The 14,640-nt window shown below is 40.0% G+C and overlaps 1 protein-coding gene across 6 annotated transcripts in view; it reads left to right on the forward strand.

Annotated features, from left to right (window-relative positions):
• IQGAP2 (IQ motif containing GTPase activating protein 2) overlaps window positions 1-14,640 on the forward strand; it is a 123,953-nt gene that overhangs the window by 48,271 nt on the left and 61,042 nt on the right. The gene's annotated exons all lie outside the window — the stretch shown is intronic.

Genomic DNA, 14,640 nt, shown 5'->3' on the forward strand with positions numbered 1-14,640 from the left:
TAAATTTACTTTTAGTCATGTTAAAGTAGAATACGCTGAGTCAAGATTTTTGTAGAAAAAATAAACCAAAGCAACAAACAATCACCTCTTCTAGAATTTTGAAAAGGCAAGATGAAGGCACTGGCTATTGCTGAAAATTAGAATTAAGTTTTCTTGGGCAGGTATTTTGTCATGGAAAATTAGGTCACTTTGACAGAGGATGAAGGAGAGACTGAAAGTTCTTCCTTGAACTGAAGAACTACAGCTATGTACAGGTTAATTTTTTTGTTCTTACATAGTGTACTGCTATTTCCTCTATATAGCAGAAATTGATATAACACAAAGGTAGCTTTTGATGTCTTGCCACTGTTGAATGGTGGTAATTGGCAATATAAATACAGTGTTTAAATTTTTGCCCACCATCATTTTCTGGTTAAACTCTTAAAAGTAAAGGCAGATGTGTGATTACTGCTATATAGCAAATACTCTAATGCATGGTGCTGTCTCTCAAGTACGCAATTATCTTAATTTAAATTTTAAAAATTCCATGTCAAGTTTGTGTTTGACTTAAAACCCCAAACGATCTAAAAATTTGCATGTAGGAAAATCTAATTAACCTTAACACCCAGCATGAGATTGGGAGTTTACCATTTGCATGTAAGCACAATCAGTAATTGAATACATCCATACTGAAATCAGTTTAAAAACACAATGCATAAAAAAAACCCTGAAAACTTTCTGAAAAAAATCTAAGTTTACTCTCCCTCTTAATCTAGAATATTCTTGATTCTCTTGCTTCACACAGTTGGTGTTTCTCTATTTGGTTGTTGCAAATACTTTACCCTGGGATATGGTATGCTGCAGTGGCGGGAGAGGGTTTTTTCCAAAGCAAACCAGAATGGAGCAGAGAGGCAGTGTTTATGTAAAGTAAGCTGTGTGAAAGGAGTGTGCTATAATTCAGTAATAACATATACATTTATAAATGTAGAATTAAGTTGCTCAGGATTTTGTTAACAAGCTGTTTGTAGTTTAGAACTACATCTGCCAGAGTGATATTGAAAAGACAGCTTATCTTTCACTTACCATGTTTGTAAATCAATTGGCAAGGAGAAAAACCCCTTATTTCTGAAGAAAAATGCTTACACTCTTTCCCTGGCCAGCCATAGTGAAGACAAAGTAATTTTGTGCTGATATATAGAAAAGAATAATTTCCAGCTCTTTGTCTGAGAAAAGGGAATATCTTTGAATTAGGACTTTATGCCATCTGCATGCTGGCATATTCCACTATTTTTCATTGGACTAAGAGAAGTAAAGATTATGTACTTGCCATGATCAGTTGATGGGTAGAAGAATTAGTCTAGTGTTTCTTTCAAAGATGTACACTGTCTGTTACTGTGCACGAATATAATATGTTTTTCTTGTATATTCAAAGTAACATGTAAGACGATTAGTGGAAAAGCAGTTGCTGTTAAACCTTTTTATTTCCAGTAGCTACAAAATGGGCTGATCAAACCTGCTGCTCAGGTAGGGTCTGTGCATCCCATTTGGCTCATTAGGCTGGATGTATGCCTTTTTCTTTTTTTTTTTTTTTTAAACTTTCATATGCTTCAAGATGAAAGTTGTTGAGAGGGTCTTTGGGTATTTTTGCAGCCCAGTGAGAGAAAAACAGCTTGCCCTTCTGCATAGGAAATATCTGCTTTGGTGAGCATGGAACTTCTGCTGGGCTTTTCACTTCATTGCAAGAACCCTTGCACTCCTGAAATCAGAGCGTAACTCTCATGTTCAAAATTAGGAGCAACTTAGCTGTTAAGTTTCTTTGAATATATATTAGTTCTCCTGACGAAAAAGAGTATGGAGACATTTTGATGATATTGAATTTCATATGAAAAGCTGAAAAAAATACGTTGTTTAAGTTGGCTGGATTTCAAAGTAAATGTGCAGAAGTTCTGCAAGACATACTTTTAAAATCTTTGGTGAAGGGGAAGATCTAGGGACGAAGGTGCTCAGTGTCAGAACTTTGTGTTTGTTTAGTTTCAACTTGTACCTGTTGGAATATGGGCATAGTTATACTAACGCTATCTTTTGGGGTCTTCCTTCTTTTCCTAAGTTTCTCATGAAAAATTTTAGATTCACTATTTCTGACAAATCTGCTGTGATCACCAGGCAATTTTCTGCCCCCGGTTAAGCATCTTTTCCAGTGCTCGTGTTCAGACGTCTGATAATTAAGTTGATGGGAGGGTGGGGATCTCATGTATTCCTTAGAGTTTGGCAAGTCTTATTTTTGCATTTTTTTTTGACCTGGGCTAAGGTACAGAAACCTCCATACCCCTTTAAAACCTCAGTCATCATTGTCTATCAGGCTTTTTATTTCCTGTAGATATTTCTGTCCTGGTGTTCATCCTGTGCTTCTTCCTTATCTAGTTTCTACTGTGGTTGACTCTTCCTGTCCATTTCTCTTGTTGAAAGGAACTGTTTGGCATGGTGACGGTTGTGTTTCTCTTCTTCTCCCCTGTGGCAGTTGTTTTCCCAGCACTGGTGACTGACTAGTGTCCTCACACCCTGCACTGCTTTGCTTGCCACAGTGCAGGCTGGCTGATGGATGCTGCAGGAGAGGTTGCCATGAGAGCCAGTGGCATCACTGCCCTCTTACATGAGGCTTCATATTGCCTGTGATGGTCAGGCTCTGCAGGCTGCAGCTGCCAGTAGCTCAGAATACCTGAGTCCTACTGAAAACATACAAAAACATGCTCTATGAATTGTAGGGGAAAGTGAGGATCCAGTTTTTGTGGTGGCTTCTGGATGTAACTGAAGCAGTATCTTCCTAGAGTGCATGAATGGCACTGTGCAGGTGCTGTACTTGATTGGGATGAAGTGTAGAGGAAAGGGCAGAGGAAGAAAGGGAGCAAATTCACAGGTCAAAATAGCAACCTAAGTCGCTTAGGTCTCAGTGGAGGGCTGAGAGTTAACAAGTTGTGATGGTTTGCTGATTAACTTGATCAAAGTAACTAGGTCATGAATAGGCTTGGCAGCAAGGTAAATTGACTTAAAATACTTTTTGGTTCAAGTTCACAGGTACAATGGGTTTTTTTTCCTGTGTTAAATTGTTAGCTAAGTGCAAATTAGAGGCCCTGAGATTAATGCTGTTTATGAAAAAAAGTAGGAAAGTGCTCCTGTAGACCATTTTGGTGTTTCTTCTTTCTTGTTGCCTTTTTGTGACAATAATACAATGAGCTATACCACCCTAAAAATTAGTTTCCTAATGAAAGAGTGCTGATAAGGATGCCTGGGTGTCTGCCCTGTGGTTCACTTTGATTTCAAAAAAAAAAAAAAAGATGGTAGCCACTTCCATATTCTAATACAGAAGTTTTTAAGTTAATTTCTGTGCCTGAAAGCTCTTGGAGGTTGTACAGGAGTATTTCCTAATTGGGCATTGTGATGGTTGAAAAAGTCTCTACTGAGCTTCTCTGAAGCAGTTTTTATTTTTCAGAAATTACTTCTACAGAAATTGATGGGCGAGCCTTTGTGCGGCTAACAATTTGCTAGAGGGTTAGAGCATGCTGAAACCTCACTGAAAACAGAGATATAGTACATAAGCTCCATGAATGGTTTGAAATAGTCTCTAAAACTTGTCAGTTTTTCCTTCGGATTTTAAAATTCTTGCATTTTTATTTCCTCTTTGTGCATGAACAAGAAAACAAAGAAGAACTTTGTTTTGCATGTACCACTCTGCATAAAACACTGTGGTTTCTCGTAAGTAGTCTCAAACACCCAAAATAGGGTTTAAGAAGACTTTTCTTGCATATTGCATCTTGTGATTAAACAATGTGACCAGTAATGGTGATAGCATTCTGGCTGGGGTTGTGTGGCTGCTATGTGCTCCACTTGGCTTGGGCTGCCACTGGCAAGGAATCACCTGCCGCTTTGCTTTTCTGCTGCTGGTTGACACAGTGACACTGAATATCCAGAGGCATTCATGGCTTGCCTGAGTGGCAGCTGCAGTGGCAATGGTGTTACAGAGCCTGGATCAGCCATGGACATGTGGTTCTTGTGTTACTGAGTCAGCTAGCCAGACAATGAGGGCTGCCTGGGGAGGCGAGCCATCCAACTGTGTGGATGCTGATAGATGGTTCACCCATTGAAAACACTTTTAAAATACTTTTTTTTTGCTTTTTGACAGGATAGAAAGATTGCATATTCTGGTACTTGAAGTCAAGGTGGTGGCAGGGGAGGGTGTTCTCAACTGGTTCTAGATTCCACTAGACAGACTTGATACACCATTGACATGTTTGTGGCCTTTGAACCAAATGGTGTCCCCAGTAGCCTGCTTTTGCCAGTCCTTAATACCTTGTCTGGTAACTTGAAGGCTCTTAGCTGATTAAGTATTGCTTGTACGTCTCTTACAGTCTCGAGTAACTTGAATACTAGGGCATAGATGGTAGATTCTTATCACTTGGTGAGTACTCTGATAGGGGTGTATCACTGTTTGTTCTTGGAGAAGAGATTGTCTTATGTACACGGATGTTGGGGATGGTGAGCTCAAAACCCTTAAACTGAAGTTCTGTCACCAGACACTGGGTACTTTTTGCATGACATGCTGTTTAATTTTTACCATGCTGATTACAATCACCTTTTTTTTCTTCCTAGCCTAGCCTAGTCTTTGGACTACAGTTTAGCTTTCACACTGTCCTATTGCTACCTTAATACATTAATATAATTTCTTAGTACATTCCTCATTCCAAGTGACTATTTTAGAATTCTGCAGCTAAAACCTCTTGTTTTACCACTCAATTCCTCCAGTTCATTTTCTTAAAGAATGACTATATTACTGTATCTTAAATGTTATCTAGAAAGATGTGTTTGAGTTACTATTTTATGTAGCATTTGGTTATATGTTCTCAAGAAAAACTCCAACTTACACTGGGAAAATTAAAGCCAGTTCTTCACTGAGAGCCAATGTCTACATATCATATAGGAATTCTGGTTATGACCCTTTGTGTAAATGTAAAGCAGTGCTAATTGTTTACCTCAGGTGTGTGAATAAAACACTCTGCAGTTTTGAAACTGGCAAAAAGATATGGTCCTGGAGGATCCAAAGCTTTGTTCAGCAGTTATTAGCCTATATTCTGATGATAAAAGTGAGGCTGCAGGGCACTCGTGAATATTTTTCCTGTTTTCTCCTATAGAGTGGCTGCTTTTCTTCACCAGTGTGAAGTCACACCATTCCTTTCTTCAGTTTTCATTTCTTTATGGATTATCAAATGCTATTATACTGCTGCCTGCATTTTCCTCCTCTATAGCAGACTTAATTTGTGTGCATGTGCTTTCAGAATTTTATAGATTGTTAAGTGGGTAGGGAGCCATGGAAAGTGGAGGAGAGCATTTCTTGTATTATCATGGGAAGAAATAAACAGGAACAGGTAACTGTAGGTGTTATGTATGTTGTGTCTCACCTAAATGCCTTGGTTTTATCTTTGTTCCTCAATCTTGTGTTTCTTTTTGACATGGGACCAAGTTGAAACTGCTTGTTGCAGTTTTGTAAAGTTTACGTAACAGTAAATGCTTTGAACAACAGTTCAGCCTTTCACAAGCTGGCTCTTTCAGTCTTTTCACTCTTTTAACATCTTGTTCTCTCATGCGTGGCTTTTAATTCTGATTTGGCTGCTGTCCTGCACCTTTCTCTAAAAGTTTCAGCTGCTAGTCTAGAAGATGTATGTCTTGGGTTATTTTATGGCTCCTGTACCTGCAGACTTGCTGCTAGCTGCTTTCACAAAACTAACCTTTGTTAGATATTAGTCAGGAAAATATAAATGTCCACATCTGATCCAGTGGACTCGAACTGTTCAAGGAGTCAGAGCAGCACTCTGCATCCTGCCAGGCTCAAGTTTGGTTTCCTCTTCTACCATAGTTCATCTGTGTGGCCTCAATGCAATTTTCAGTCTGCACGTCCTTTGGGAGTTTCTGCTGATCCAGCTGCTTTAGTTGCCAAAAAGCAGGTCTGCAGGCAGAACTGTCTCCTGTTGCTGATCTTGAATTGTAGCCTTGGCTTTAACACTTGCACACTATAAAAACTTCTGTGTTGAACCTACACAGGAGGTATTTCCCTGGGTTACTTTTCTTCCCTAGAAAGGTGTGATGATTGTAGACATGGTGGGAATGTTTATGCCTTTCTGCTCACCTGCAAAGAAAGGTAATAGCACATCCCTTGGACACTTGAGGACTATTACTTGCATGGAAGGCACTTTGCAGTGGTAAGGGGCAAACACATATAATACTAGGTCTTGATGTAAGAATTACTGTATTACTTTGATGGTATTTTTAGATGTTCTTCCATGTGTGGCTAGTTTGACAGCTGCTAGAAACAACACATCTGATGATGCAGTGGATTTTGGGAGAGGGTTAGCTTATTTTCTAATGGACATGTTAGCATGTTTCCTAATGGACAGCTGTGATTTAGTTTCAGTAGAAGCTTCATCAAAATGACTGTTAGATCACTTCATGGAGATTGTAGCTATATTTTCTATGGATTTGGATAGGAATTACTGCCATGACAGGGTGTGGGCCTTGAGTAAAGACTGTGATTTAAGATTAGTGGGACTACTGTGTGAAGAAGGTGTGAAGATTATCTCCAGGACTCATTGGTTATTTTACTGCCATATTTCTGAGACTTGCCAAGGGCATGAATCTTCTGCTGAAGTGGATTGCTTGGAAGACTATGAGATTATTCCAGGCCAGAACCTTTTAAATTGGTAGGTCTAAAATACCATATGCTGTTTTAAGAGTGTGCTCTAAACTGTATTACCATAGTGTAGCTATAGAAGATACAATAGGGCAAAGCAAACTGCTGTACCATGTAGCAAGACATTACAATGTGAAAGTCTAAACTACAATCTGCAGTGCTTTCCTAAAGCAAACATGTGTGTTCAGGGGTAAGAACGTGTTTTGCAACATTTCCATATGTACAAATGCTGTACTGTATAAGTGCTTTTATTGCTGTGTCTGCTTCTGTTTATCAAATCAGTGTCTATACAGATTAGTGAAAAACTAAGTTGAGATTAATTCATATGCCAAATTCATCTTCTTTTCAGAGAAAAGTGGTGTTTTATTTGTAGGGAGACCACTTATGTTCGTATGTGGGACTTGTTACAGAGCTTGTGTCTGCACTACCTAAAATTGCATTAGTGATTTGAGTCTGTCATCTGTCTGAAATTATGCTTTCCAGGGGCCACTGAGCCACCACTGCCAGACTAACACAGGAAATACTTGTGTTTCTGCTGTTGTGTCTCTGCTGCCTGTTGGAAGAGGCTATTAAAACTGGTCTAGACACTGCAGCTGGGTGATGCATGTCAGTCTGGGTTGTGTTAACTTAGTTGTGCAGGTTTTGCAAGATTTTTAGCACTATTCTGTTCCATCCTTTTTTCCCCTTTTTGTTCAAATGAAAATCCAGTTCTTCACATAAAAAAGGCTACTTCACACCATACAATCAGCAGATACTTAACCTCTCCTGAGACCTTTGAACACAGGCTTAATAATTCCACCTCATTTGCTCAGGTAACCTGTTGAGTGCTGTTGTTTCTGCTTAGAAGAACTAGGTGAAGTTTCTTAAGGACACATATTTGCTGTGGTTGATCAGTCTCTGCCACCATGGTGAGCTCCCTTTCTGGCACTGCTCTTTCTACTGCCTCTTCAGCTTTCTTCTCCAGACCTTGGCACCTTGGAGCCTGGCCAAGAGCAGGGGGGAAAGATGAGGCATCCCTGTAGCCATCAGCCAGGGCTTTGTTGGCCCCCCACTCAAGCGCCATTGTCTCAAATAGCAGTCCTGGAGTTTGTAGTTGATACCCAGTGCTAAATCTTAATGTCTCTGTAAACAGACAAGGCAGCAAAACAAAGCCTTGCTGTTTGCTAAGGTTGAGGACTGTCCTGCAATACATGCACAGTGTGTTGCTGTTGTCAGCTGTGGTGTTGGTTGAGAGTCTTTGTATCTTTTCTCCACCAAAAGACTACAGAGTGAACAGGACTTGGCTGCTGCTGGGTGCATGCAGCCTGCAATGGCAGTGGGGCCAGGTCGTGGCTCCAGAGCTTCCTCAGCAGCACCTTGCCTTGTGAACTTTAATCACTGATTAACCCACATAAAGGGTGGCTGGAATAAAACAGATTAAACCAGCGCATAGTATCTGTGCTGCCATCTTGTGCACCAGAATTTTATAACACCTTTAAGATTATTTTGTAAACATGGCAGTGTTGTCATGACAGCAGAAATCTGGTGTAGAAAAATGTTGCTGATATGATTTATTGCTGGTTTAGTGTGCTGTGCAGGTCAGGCAAGGCGTGACTGCTCCTAGCTTCTGCTTAATTTAATTGAATATGAAATGCATCAGAAGGGCTTTGATCAGGGAAATGAATGTCGCAACAAACTTCAGGCTCATGCATGGCTCAACTAAATGCAAAAATGTGCAGTGAGATCTGTATTGTTTTAACATTTATACACTAAGAATCCACACATGAATGTTTCATAGTTTTCAGTGTGGCTCTTGCTGAAAGTCAGTATCCTCCCTGGTGAAATCATGATTGTAGAAAGCTGAGATGCTGTTAAATCTAACACTAGCTGGAGATTCAAAGATATGCAGCTTTGAATTTGAACCCACTCATGGAAGTGTAAAAAAATTGTCAACTGCAATTTTACCCAAAATCTCTTACTAAAGGATTTGACATTTTCTTTATGTGCTGAAGTTCTGAGACCTTGTGTAGCCAAGTGATTCATGGTGTCCTCCATGTTGCTGCTTTCACATTACTTCTTGTATGTAACACAAGAAAACTTGTGACTGGGGTGACCTATATCACACCTTCCTTCACCCTGCTGCTGTGGTGACCCACAATCACAGTTTGATTTCTTTCAGACAAGGTAAGTTCTTAGGATGGGTAAACTACAGATGCAGTATAGACTGTCTCTGGAGTATGAAACTAGAGCCTCAAGTTTAGAAGCTGATGTTTCCAGGGTGTCTGGCTCCAGGAGTAAGTTGGCATCAGAGAACTGAAGCTCTGTCTTGAGCTAAGGCTCTCATCTCAAGAACAGTTTGGGGCTGAATGTACTAAAACATGAGGGGGGGAAAAAGGAAGAAAGTAGTTTTTTCAGCTATCCACTCTACTCTCCACAGCCTCAAAGTCAACCCTCCAAGGTTGTGCACTTTTTTATACAACTAATAGGTTTTTGCTGTGATGGTATTCAAATTTTATCTATCTATTTTCCTGGAATGGCTGGAAGTTTTGCCTGCTTTTTCCCTGGAAGTAGCCTGTGGCTGTTTGTGAAATAACCTTTTCCTAAGTTTTCTGGTTTAGGAGATGTATCATACTAAAGCTTGCAGTATAACGAGAACAAATTCCAAAGTTAACACACAGATTTTCCTTATAAACAAATCAACAGTACTACTACCCCCCTACTCAGCCAAGGAACACACCTGGGTTGCTTTGGCTGCTGTCACCATCCTTTATAAAACAAATAATATTTAAGGGAATGTTGGCAGCTAAAAGAAATTTATATTTTTTTTTAAGCAAATGGAAATTTAGAAGCTGAGATTTCTTAACAAATCTGTAGAGTCAGAAACTAGAGACATAATAGTGTGGAATTTTAAATTATGAGTTCATGTGCTTCATATAGTTCTGTATTTTTGCATATCTCTAAGTAAAACTTTTGACTTAAACCACTTCTACCACTTCACAGACATTCAAAGCTAGAGTCTAACAATTTGCTTTGGGTCTGATTGTGGTTACTATTATTTTCTAGAAAAAAGATATTTTTCTTTGGAACAAGTTGACCACATTGTACTCTCTAGGTCAGCAGTCTGTTTCACTTGTGCTGAACTAGGTTGAAAGGCTGTGGTTGTGAGCAAGGGAGGTAATAAATGAGTCATAACTTACATTTATCTTGTCTTCACTATACCTTTTCCACAGCAGCATGCAGCAAAGCTCTAAGCTTTGGCTCTGAAGTCACATATTTTCTTCTTTGAAGGTCTGCTTCCCACAGGGTGTAAACCTGGTGCCCTTGAATCCACATCTTGCCACAAAAATCTGAAAGGGCAGGGCAGCAAAAGTATAAATTTTACTGCGTGGTTGCGTGGTGAATGCGATGGGCTTTGGGTGGGTTGTGCAATGTATCCTCTCTTCTCTGCTGAACATTGACTCTAGCATTTCCAGTCTCTTGACCTGTGTGTCTGCTTTGCTGACCACAGAGACTGTCAATGACAACTTCATAACTGGTTAAGTTCATAGTGCAGCACTGTTGCTTCCAGTTCCCTTGACCTTGCCTTGAACGAGCTTCAGAAAGGGGGTTTTGTTTTAAAATGCAGTCCAAGATAATTTTACTGCTGCTGCTTTCATGCAATGGCAGAATGGTTAAAGTTGGGAGGGACCACAGTCAGTCATCTGGCCCAACTTCCCTGCTCGTGCAGGGTCATCTCAGAGCAGTTGCACAGTATCGAGTCCAGCCAGTTCTTGAGTATTTCCAGTGAGGGAGACTCAACAACTTCTCTGGGCAATCTGTTCCCTCACATAGTCAAATGTGGAAACTGGATCTCCTGTTCAGTGGCATGCTCTTTGTTGCTCTTGAGTCTGTCTGGCATTGAAGTCGTCACACATTTTCCTGCCAGAAATTCCCTGCTGAACAGCTCTGCCATGGATTGTCAAGAGTTAAAACAGAACTGAGCAAAGCAAATACTCAATACTCATGCCTGGCTGGCTCTCTACTACTATGTATTGGAACTGAAGTTTTGGAGATATATTTTCATTGATCAGATCTAGATTTGCTTTTTTGTCTAAGGCAAATCCTTTGTTTGTGTGTTGGTAAGTACTGCAGTATTATGAAAATCAAAGTGGGCTCTACTTATTCATTCCCAAGAATCTATCTTTAGGAAAACACCTGCTTATGCATGTTTTATCCAGACAATAGGACTATAACTGGCATGGGTAACTCAGTAGGACTGTTTGAATGATTTTTAATTTTACATAGTACAACCCCGAACTTCAGTGATGCTGTATGCTTTACTCTGCTCCCTGAAGCTGACTTTTGTCTATCCACCATGGAGTTGGGTTTGGGTTTAGCTTAAATGAGAGACCAAATAAACCATCATGTTCACCAATTTGTAAATTTTTCATGGCCTACCTCAGTCTTTAACTTAAAGTTGTTAAAAGTACTGTTATGGGATTATATTGTTTAAAAGGGATGGTAGAAATGCCTGTGCACATTTGATAGCTATAACAGTCTTATTCTACAAGCTTTCTTACTGAAGGAAAACATACTAACTGAGATTGAGTTATAGACCCCTCATCATGTGTATCAACAGCATTAACTACTTTTTTTGGGCAACAGTTTCTGCAACAGATTGAAAGGTGATGCTGATGCTGCAGTTCTCTGTGCTCAGGAAAACAGTAGGTGAGCCAAAAGCAATGCTGCTTCTTTAGCATTGAAGCAAAATAAATTGCTCCAAAGGTCCCTATAAATCCTTTCTGTCATGTGGATATTCTCGATTTCACTTAACGAAATAAAAGTGGAAGCATTTCTGGTTTTCTCAGTCCAGTCTGCTTCTGCTGACTCTACCATGTCATATAAACCTTCATAAACTCACCAAACTATGTCTTAAAAAGCAGAACCTCACAAGGTTGGAAGTAATGTTCTTTCTGTTTAAAACCTCAATTGCCTTTTAACTGGATCAGTGTAAAGGGAACAAAACTTCTGTTATTGCAAGAAGCACTGGGGAGAAAAGTACTACAGATATGCTGGTTGACAGGAAGTTCACCATGACCCAGCCATGGGCACTCCCAGCCCAGAGAGCCACACGTGTCCTGGGCTGCATCCAGAGCAGGGTGGGCAGCAGGGCCAGGGAGGGGATTCTGTCCCTCTGCCCTGCCCTGCTGAGACCCCACCTGCAGGGCTGCATCAGCTCTGGGCTCCCAGCACAGGAACGATGTGACCTGGTCCAGCAGGTCCCAGGGGAGGGTTGCAAAATCGATCAGGGGGCTGGAGCACCTCTGCTGTGGGGACAGGCTGAGAGAGTCGGGGTTGTTCAGCCTGGAGAAGAGAAGGCTCTGCAGAATACTTATAGCACCTTCCAGCTGTTTGCATAACTAAGTTGCAAAGTTGTTTGTATGCTAGCAGGATTTAATTAAAATCCTGAGGTTTTTCCTTCCTCTGGTTAAACATGTGCAAAACACAGTAAATCCTTTCACAGTAGATCTTGTAGCTGAATTCTGCAACTTCCAGGCATTGGTAAAACATATCTTACATGTAATACAGCTAGAGCTGTGTTCTCAGTCTTGGATACTGATTACCAAATGCTGTTAGTTGCCTTATCGCAGACCCCTAATTTTTTCTAGAGTAGATATAACTTAGAGATTTTTGGCCATAAATTGAAAAGAAAGTTTGCATCTTTCAAGCCTGCTCCACTTAGTTCTCTCTTGCTTTTCCCCTCTTTTTTCCACACAGTTGCAAACATTCTCCTTCACAAAAGATATTTACTCCCTTGTATATTTATCTGGATTTGTTTGTTTGATAGCTGTATTCTACATTACCTTTTTTCTTCTTTCTGCTTTCTTTGCACCCTCATACTGTTTCCTGTTTGTTCCTCAGGTTACTACATTTACGTGCTAGACACAGTAACTTCCCTAACTAGAACAGGAGGGTTCCAGATTAATTTTAAAGGCTTATCACCGTGCTGGAGAAAAACCTACAACAATTTTACTATTGTTGAATTACAAGAGGTTTGACAAGACAAGGAGTAGCTTTCACTTTGGATTAGCATCTCATTTAGAGTTCAGGAAATGGCTCGGTTTTATATAAAAGTAGTAAATTTTTGTACTGTAAGGAAGAAAAGAAATTCCATGTGGGCGCATGTGCGTATCTTCTTCAAAAACAGTTCCAATGCAGTACCTTGTTGGTGCCCTGGACTTAAGATGTTAGAAAAACCCTTCCAGAAGAAAACTGAGAATTAGAAGTGCAAAGAATCCAGTGCAAGGTACAAAATGCTGCTCTGAGCACACAGTTCATCTCTCTGGAGATGGTCTATTGAGCAGCAGAGTCAGCTGTGGCTCATAGTGAATACCTGCTGGGGTTCAGCAAGCTCCTGATGCTTACCTCTACAATTCTTTTTCTAGAAGTCACATTCTAGGAAATAAATTCTGTAGCAAAAGTTAACTGGCTCAGATAAAAATCATGTTTGCCTAGAAGTACACCTATGTACATTCTTCCTTGTCTTTTTTGGAGATGCCAAGAATGATGCCTTAGTGTATAAATCTATTTAGTTTCTAAAATGCCATTTTGGGACCCTTGGCATGGTTCCATAACATGCAAACATGTAGTGCAGGATAAAGCTGGGAAACTCATCAGGAATATAATTCTCCTCACTAAAGCAGCTTTTTTACTGCAGAATACAGTTCTCCTAATGACACTTCCTTAGTGCAGTTCTGTGTGATATTGTGTTCAATTTATGGGTGTTGTTTTCCTAAAGAGCTATTTGGGTAGTCTGTGCTTCAGTGAAACAACTTTCATATGTCCTGTAACACATCCAAAAGTGGAATGGAGTAGAACATTTGTCTAGAGTTTTAATGTTAAAAAAAATGATGTAGTGAGCTTTCTTCTTCTACATGGCAATTCCAGCCTGGCTCCAAGATTTCTGGTTTCTGAAGTCACCCCTATGGAGGTGATGTTAGATTTGGAATGCTGTCTTGCTTACAGTGATGCTGCCTTAGTGACAGTAAGCAAAGTGAACTAATGTCTTCCACTTTATTCTTGCCCTTCAGCTTTCTTATTTGTATTGATATTAATGTCCTAAAAGCATGATAGATTGACTAAGCAAATAAAAAACAACACTGTGAAGAACTAAGCAGATTTAAAGCTCTTGTAATGTGATTTAGCTGCTGGAAATAAGAATAATATCACAGGGCCAAAGCACTTAGACCACCAATGTAAAGAACTTCTGGTTCAGTGATTAAGAGACTAATCTTTCTTGGAAATGCTTTGGAAGCAATTTTTCTTGGCTACTCAGTATAAACATACTAGATAATATGGTTTCATGTCTGTTATTTGCCTTCTGAACTGGCTATGTATTCAATTAATATTGTTTTCTGTCTAGCACCATGTCTATCACATCTTAAGTCTCAAATGCATAAAGAGTTTAGTTAAACTCAGTTTAGTTAATCCTCTGACCTCAGAGAGTTTAGTCACTGTCACTAAGGAAAAGCCATGTTTCAACCTGCTTACTGCCAGGCAGACCTCAAGTGTGTAAATTACCCTGGGCTTTTCCACAAGACCCTCACTCATCCCTCCAGCACCAGTACTGCGTTTCATGGGTGACAGTGGAGAGCTCCCATGCAGGAGGAGGAAGATAATCTGCAGGAGTGCTCTGTACTGAGCTGGGCATTGCCTGAGATTGTGTTGCACAGCACATTGGCTGCAGGAGCCTGCCTTGCCCAGAACTCTGTCCTTGATGCTCATGAGGCTCAGCACTGGCATAGAAATCACTGAGGTTTTTTTGAATGCAAACATCAATAATACACTCCATGTTTTCTTCTGGTTTTCAGCTTTAATTACTGTTAATTCAAAAGCCTAGTACTGTTCAAAATATTTGAGTTAGACTCCCTGGGGTGTGAATACTTCAAAGCATGCTGTTTGCTTAT

This window comes from Agelaius phoeniceus, chromosome Z, assembly GCF_051311805.1.
Source record: "Agelaius phoeniceus isolate bAgePho1 chromosome Z, bAgePho1.hap1, whole genome shotgun sequence".
Taxonomy (NCBI): Eukaryota; Metazoa; Chordata; class Aves; order Passeriformes; family Icteridae; genus Agelaius; species Agelaius phoeniceus.